Source organism: Taudactylus pleione, unplaced genomic scaffold (assembly GCF_031769625.1).
Source record: "Taudactylus pleione unplaced genomic scaffold, aTauple2 ptg000914l, whole genome shotgun sequence".
NCBI classification, from domain to species: domain Eukaryota; kingdom Metazoa; phylum Chordata; class Amphibia; order Anura; family Myobatrachidae; genus Taudactylus; species Taudactylus pleione.
Window position 1 is genome coordinate 442,131 of NW_028285315.1, and position 8,245 is coordinate 450,375.

The window sequence follows — 8,245 nt, forward strand, 5'->3', positions numbered from 1 at the left end:
ATGTTCGGATTTCAATGATTCATTTTAAACATGTGAGATATAGTTTTTATATGCAGATATGCAAATATCCTTTATTGTATCAATTTGGTCAAAGATTTTTTTCCAACACAGATTACCAAAATTGAACAAGTTAAAAGGTAAATACTTACATTTTCCAAAAGGATACCTTTTACTATGCATCAAAAACCTAAAAAACCTATAACTATGTATACATCATGCACATCATTGTTTATGTTTTATTTATTTTCCTGTAGGAATTACATTTAGAATAGTACATTCTTTACAACATTGTCATCCATTGAATTCATGCAGAGTTTGAAGTTTTCAAATAGTGACAAAAAGAATGACTTGACCACGAAGGGACACGAACCCTCAATCTTCTGATCAGAAGTCAGACGCCTTATCCACTAGGCCACGCGGTCATCTTTATAGAAGTTGTCGAACCTGTGGAAGGTGTGGTAAAAGGAACCTCAAGTATAACATTCAAAATTTAGAAGTTTTTTCTAGAGGTATGTTTTGGAAAAACTTGCATATGAATTACAAAATGAAATCCAACATATTTTAGTGATTTATGTTGAGTGAACATTACAAAGTATACCTTTCACATAGCCTAGATTTTGTAAAATCCTTAACTTAGCTGAGAAATAACTTAACTTTTCTATAGGCATGCTATAAAGTTTTATAAAAAGATTAGGGATGTAGGCATTAGAGCAATTTCTCATTGAGCTATGGCTGTTCTGATTTCAGTGATTCCTTCTAAACATGTGAGATGTATTTTTTATATGCAGATATGCAAATAACCATTATAGTATCAATTTGGTCAAAGAATTGCTTTGCAACACAGATTACCAAAATCAAACAAGTTAACAGGTAAACACTGACATTTTCCTAAAGGTTTTTTAAGTTTTATGAAAATATTAGGGATGTAGGCTTTATAGCAATTTCTCATTGGACTATGGATGTTCGGATTTCAATGATTCATTTTAAACATGTGAGATATAGTTTTTATATGCAGATATGCAAATATCCTTTATTGTATCAATTTGGTCAAAGATTTTTTTCCAACACAGATTACCAAAATTGAACAAGTTAAGAGGTAAATACTTACATTTTCCAAAAGGATACCTTTTACTATGCATCAAAAACCTAAAAAACCTATAACTATGTATACATCATGCACATCATTGTTTATGTTTTATTTATTTTCCTATAGGAATTACATTTAGAAATGTACATTCTTTACAACATTGTCATCCATTGAATTCATGCAGAGTTTGAAGTTTTCAAATAGTGACAAAAAGAATGACTTGACCACGAAGGGACACGAACCCTCAATCTTCTGATCAGAAGTCAGACGCCTTATCCATTAGGCCACGCGGTCTTCTTTATAGAAGTTGTCGAACCTGTGGAAGGTGTGGTAAAAGGAACCTCAAGTATAACATTCAAAATTTAGAAGTTTTTTCTAGAGGTATGTTTTGGAAAAACTTGCATATGAATTACAAAATGAAATCCAACATATTTTAGTGATTTATGTTGAGTGAACATTACAAAGTATACCTTTCACATAGCCTAGATTTTGTAAAATCCTTAACTTAGCTGAGAAATAACTTAACTTTTCTATAGGCATGCTATAAAGTTTTATAAAAAGATTAGGGATGTAGGCATTAGAGCAATTTCTCATTGAACTATGGGTGTTCTGATTTCACTGATTCCTTCTAAACATGTGAGATGTATTTTTTATATGCAGATATGCAAATAACCATTATAGTATCAATTTGGTCAAAGAATTGCTTTGCAACACAGATTACCAAAATCAAACAAGTTAACAGGTAAACACTGACATTTTCCTAAAGGTTTTTTAAGTTTTATGAAAATATTAGGGATGTAGGCTTTATAGCAATTTCTCATTGGACTATGGATGTTCGGATTTCAATGATACATTTTAAACATGTGAGATATAGTTTTTATATGCAGATATGCAAATATCCTTTATTGTATCAATTTGGTCAAAGATTTTTTTCCAACACAGATTACCAAAATTGAACAAGTTAAGAGGTAAATACTTACATTTTCCAAATGGATACCTTTTACTATGCATCAAAAACCTAAAAAACCTATAACTATGTATACATCATGCACATCATTGTTTATGTTTTATTTATTTTCCTATAGGAATTACATTTAGAAATGTACATTCTTTACAACATTGTCATCCATTGAATTCATGCAGAGTTTGAAGATTTCAAATAGTGACAAAAAGAATGACTTGACCACGAAGGGACACGAACCCTCAATCTTCTGATCAAAAGTCAGACGCCTTATCCATTAGGCCACACGGTCATCTTTATAGAAGTTGTCGAACCTGTGGAAGGTGTGGTAAAAGGAACCTCAAGTATAACATTCAAAATTTAGAAGTTTTTTCTAGATATATGTTTTGGAAAAACTTGCATATGAATTACAAAATGAAATCCAACATATTTTAGTGATTTATGTTTAGTGAACATTACAAAGTATACCTTTCACATAGCCTAGATTTTGTAAAATCCTTAACTTAGCTGAGAAATAACTTAACTTTTCTATAGGCATGCTATAAAGTTTTATAAAAAGATTAGGGATGTAGGCATTAGAGCAATTTCTCATTGAGCTATGGCTGTTCTGATTTCACTGATTCCTTCTAAACATGTGAGATGTATTTTTTATATGCAGATATGCAAATAACCATTATAGTATCAATTTGGTCAAAGAATTGCTTTGCAACACAGATTACCAAAATCAAACAAGTTAACAGGTAAACACTGACATTTTCCTAAAGGTTTTTTAAGTTTTATGAAAATATTAGGGATGTAGGCTTTATAGCAATTTCTCATTGGCCTAGGGATGTTCGGATTTCAATGATTCATTTTAAACATGTGAGATATAATTTTTAAATGCAGATATGCAAATATCCTTTATTGTATCAATTTGGTCAAAGATTTTTTTCCAACACAGATTACCAAAATTGAACAAGTTAAGAGGTAAATACTTACATTTTCCAAAAGGATACCTTTTACTATGCACCAAAAACCTAAAAAACCTATAACTATGTGTACATCATGCACATCATTGTTTATGTTGTATTTATTTTCCTATGGGAATTACATTTAGAAATGTACATTCTTTACAACATTGTCATCCATTGAATTCATGCAGAGTTTGAAGATTTCAAATTGTGACAAAAAGAATGACTTGACCATGAAGGGACATGAACCCTCAATCTTCTGATCAAAAGTCAGACGCCTCATCCATTATGCCATGCTGTCATCTATGTCGAAATTGTCGAACCTGTGGAAGGTGTGGTAATAGTAACCTCAAGTATAACATTCAAAATTTAGACATTTTTTCTAGAGGTATGTTTTGGAAAAACTTGCATATGAATTACAAAATGAAATCCAACATATTTTAGTGATTTATGTTGAGTGAACATTACAAAGTATACCTTTCACATAGCCTAGATTTTGTAAAATCCTTATCTTAGCTGAGAAGTAACTTAACTTTTCTATAGGCATGCTGTAAAGTTTTATAAAAAGATTAGGGATGTAGGCATTAGAGCAATTTCTCATTGAGCTATGGCTGTTCTGATTTCACTGATTCCTTCTAAACATGTGAGATGTTTTTTTTATATGCAAATATGCAAATAAACATTATAGTATCAATTTGGTCAAAGAATTGTTTTTTTCACAGATTACCAAAATTGAACAAGTTAAGAGGTAAACACTTACCTTTTCCAAAAGGATACTTTTTACTGTGAACCAAAAACCTAAAAAAACTATAACTATGTGTAAGTCATACACATCATTGTTTATGTTGTATTTATTTTCCTATGGGAATTACATTGAGAAAAGTACATTCTTTACAACATTGTCATCCATTGAATTCATGCAGAGTTTGAAGATTTCAAATAGTGACAAAAAGAAAGACTCGACCACGAAGGGACTCGAACCCCCAATCTTCTGATCAGAAGTCAGACGCCTCATCCATTATGCCACGCTGTCACCTATGTCGAAATTGTCGAACCTGTGGAAGGTGTGGTAATAATAACCTCAAGTATAACATTCAAAATTTAGAAGCTTTTTCTAGAGGTATGTTTTGGAAAAACTTGCATATGAATTACAAAATGAAATCCAACATATTTTAGTGATTTATGTTGAGTGAACATTACAAAGTATACCTTTCACATAGCCTAGATTTTGTAAAATCCTTAACTTAGCTGAGAAATAACTTAACTTTTCTATAGGCATGCTATAAAGTTTTATAAAAAGATTAGGGATGTAGGCATTAGAGCAATTTCTCATTGAGCTATGGCTGTTCTGATTTCACTGATTCCTTCTAAACATGTGAGATGTATTTTTTATATGCTGATATGCAAATAACCATTATAGTATCAATTTGGTCAAAGAATTGCTTTGCAACACAGATTACCAAAATCAAACAAGTTAACAGGAAAACATATACATTTTCCTAAAGGTTTTTTAAGTTTTATGAAAATATTAGGGATGTAGGCTTTATAGCAATTTCTCATTGGACTATGGATGTTCGGATTTCAATGATTCATTTTAAACATGTGAGATATAATTTTTATATGCAGATATGCAAATATCCTTTATTGTATCAATTTGGTCAAAGATTTTTTTCCAACACAGATTACCAAAATTGAACAAGTTAACAGGTAAATACTTACCTTTTCCAAAAGGATACCTTTTACTATGCACCAAAAACCTAAAAAAACTATAACTATGTGTACATCATGCACATCATTGTTTATGTTGTATTTATTTTCCTATAGGAATTACATTTAGAAATGTACATTCTTTACAACATTGTCATCCATTGAATTCATGCAGAGTTTGAAGATTTCAAATAGTGACAAAAAGAATGACTTGACCACAAAGGGACACGAAAACTCAATCTTCTGATCAGAAGTCAGACGCCTCATCCATTATGCCACGCTGTCACCTATGTCGAAATTGTCGAACCTGTGGAAGGTGTGGTAATAGTAACCTCAAGTATAACATTCAAAATTTAGAATCTTTTTCTAGAGGTATGTTTTGGAAAAACTTGCATATGAATTACAAAATGAAATCCAACATATTTTAGTGATTTATGTTGAGTGAACATTACAAAGTATACCTTTCACATAGCCTAGATTTTGTAAAATCTTTAGTTTAGCTGAGAAATAACTTAACTTTTCTATAGGCATGCTATAAAGTTTTATAAAAAGATTAGGGATGTAGGCATTAGAGCAATTTCTCTTTGAGTTGTGGCTGTTCTGATTTCACTGATTCCTTCTAAACATGTGAGATGTATTTTTTATATGCAGATATGCAAATAACCATTACAGTATCAATTTTGTCAAAGAATTGCTTTGCAACACAGATTACCAAAATCGAAAAAGTTAACAGGTAAACACTTACATTTTCCAAAAGCATTTTTAAGTTTTATGAAAATAATAGGGATGTAGGCTTTTTAGCAACTTCTCATTGGACTATGGGTGTTCTGATTTCATTGATTCCTTTTAAACATGTGAGATATAATTTTTATATGCAGATATGCAAATATCCTTTATTGTATCAATTTGGTGAAAGATTTTTTTCCAACACAGATTACCAAAATTGAACAAGTTAACAGGTAAATACTTACCTTTTCCAAAAGGATACCTTTTACTATGCATCAAAAACCTAAAAAACCTATAACTATGTATACATCATGCAAATCATTGTTTATGTTTTATTTATTTTCCTATAGGAATTACATTTAGAAATGTACATTCTTTACAACATTGTCATCCATTGAATTCATGCAGAGTTTGAAGATTTCAAATAGTGACAAAAAGAATGACTTGACCACAAAGGGACACGAACACTCAATCTTCTGATCAGAAGTCAGACGCCTCATCCATTATGCCATGCTGTCACCTATGTCGAAATTGTCGAACCTGTGGAAGGTGTGGTAATAGTAACCTCAAGTATAACATTCAAAATTTAGAATCTTTTTCTAGAGGTATGTTTTGGAAAAACTTGCATATGAATTACAAAATGAAATCCAACATATTTTAGTGATTTATGTTGAGTGAACATTACAAAGTATACCTTTCACATAGCCTAGATTTTGTAAAATCTTTAGTTTAGCTGAGAAATAACTTAACTTTTCTATAGGCATGCTATAAAGTTTTATAAAAAGATTAGGGATGTAGGCATTAGAGCAATTTCTCTTTGAGTTGTGGCTGTTCTGATTTCACTGATTCCTTCTAAACATGTGAGATGTATTTTTTATATGCAGATATGCAAATAACCATTACAGTATCAATTTTGTCAAAGAATTGCTTTGCAACACAGATTACCAAAATCGAAAAAGTTAACAGGTAAACACTTACATTTTCCAAAAGCATTTTTAAGTTTTATGGAAATAATAGGGATGTAGGCTTTTTAGCAACTTCTCATTGGACTATGGGTGTTCTGATTTCATTGATTCCTTTTAAACATGTGAGATATAATTTTTATATGCAGATATGCAAATATCCTTTATTGTATCAATTTGGTGAAAGATTTTTTTCCAACACAGATTACCAAAATTGAACAAGTTAACAGGTAAATACTTAACTTTTCCAAAAGGATACCTTTTACTATGCATCAAAAACCTAAAAAACCTATAACTATGTATACATCATGCAAATCATTGTTTATGTTTTATTTATTTTCCTATAGGAATTACATTTAGAAATGTACATTCTTTACAACATTGTCATCCATTGAATTCATGCAGAGTTTGAAGTTTTCAAATAGTGACAAAAAGAATGACTTGACCACGAAGGGACACGAACCCTCAATCTTCTGATCAGAAGTCAGATGCCTTATCCATTAGGCCACACGGTCATCTTTATAGAAGTTGTCGAACCTGTGGAAGGTGTGGTAAAAGGAACCTCAAGTATAACATTCAAAATTTAGAAGTTTTTTCTAGAGGTATGTTTTGGAAAAACTTGCATATGAATTACAAAATGAAATCCAACATATTTTAGTGATTTATGTTGAGTGAACATTACAAAGTATACCTTTCACATAGCCTAGATTTTGTAAAATCCTTAACTTAGCTGAGAAATAACTTAACTTTTCTATAGGCATGCTATAAAGTTTTATAAAAAGATTAGGGATGTAGGCATTAGAGCAATTTCTCATTGAACTATGGGTGTTCTGATTTCACTGATTCCTTCTAAACATGTGAGATGTATTTTTTATATGCAGATATGCAAATAACCATTATAGTATCAATTTGGTCAAAGAACTGCTTTGCAACACAGATTACCAAAATCAAACAAGTTAACAGGTAAACACTTACATTTTCCTAAAGGTTTTTTAAGTTTTATGAAAATATTAGGGATGTAGGCTTTATAGCAATTTGTCATTGGACTATGGATGTTCGGATTTCAATGATTCATTTTAAACATGTGAGATATAATTTTTATATGCAGATATGCAAATATCCTTTATTGTATCAATTTGGTCAAAGATTTTTTTCCAACACAGATTACCAAAATTGAACAAGTTAACAGGTAAATACTTACCTTTTCCAAAAGGATACCTTTTACTATGCACCAAAAACCTAAAAAAACTATAACTATGTGTACATCATGCACATCATTGTTTATGTTGTATTTATTTTCCTATGGGAATTACATTTAGAAATGTACATTCTTTACAACATTGTCATCCATTGAATTCATGCAGAGTTTGAAGATTTCAAATTGTGACAAAATGAAAGACTCAACCACGAAGGGACTCGAACCCTCAATCTTCTGATCCAAAGTCAGACGCCTTATCCATTAGGCCACGCGGTCATCATTATAGATGCTGTCGAACCTGTGGAAGGTGTGGTAATAGTAACCTCAAGTATAACATTCAAAATTTAGAAGTTTTTTCTAGATATATGTTTTGGAAAAACTTGCATATGAATTACAAAATGAAATCCAACATATTTTAGTGATTTATGTTGAGTGAACATTACAAAGTATACCTTTCACATAGCCTAGATTTTGTAAAATCCTTAACTTAGCTGAGAAATAACTTAACTTTTCTATAGGCATGCTATAAAGTTTTATAAAAAGATTAGGGATGTAGGCATTAGAGCAATTTCTCATTGAGCTATGGCTGTTCTGATTTCACTGATTCCTTCTAAACATGTGAGATGTATTTTTTATATGCAGATATGCAAATAA

At 30.8% G+C, this 8,245-nt stretch overlaps 4 non-coding genes across 4 annotated transcripts; all 4 read right to left on the bottom strand.

Annotated features, from left to right (window-relative positions):
* Nucleotides 1-349: 349 nt before the first annotated feature.
* TRNAR-UCU (transfer RNA arginine (anticodon UCU)) lies at nt 350-422 on the bottom strand. The gene has a single exon. It is a non-coding gene; the product is annotated as a tRNA-Arg (tRNA).
* Nucleotides 423-1,308: 886 nt separating this feature from the next.
* On the bottom strand, nt 1,309-1,381 carry TRNAR-UCU (transfer RNA arginine (anticodon UCU)). Its single transcript has one exon. It is a non-coding gene; the product is annotated as a tRNA-Arg (tRNA).
* A 5,454-nt stretch (nt 1,382-6,835) lies between these two features.
* TRNAR-UCU (transfer RNA arginine (anticodon UCU)) lies at nt 6,836-6,908 on the bottom strand. Its single transcript has one exon. It is a non-coding gene; the product is annotated as a tRNA-Arg (tRNA).
* Nucleotides 6,909-7,794: 886 nt separating this feature from the next.
* Nucleotides 7,795-7,867, bottom strand: TRNAQ-UUG (transfer RNA glutamine (anticodon UUG)). Its single transcript has one exon. It is a non-coding gene; the product is annotated as a tRNA-Gln (tRNA).
* Nucleotides 7,868-8,245: the final 378 nt, after the last annotated feature.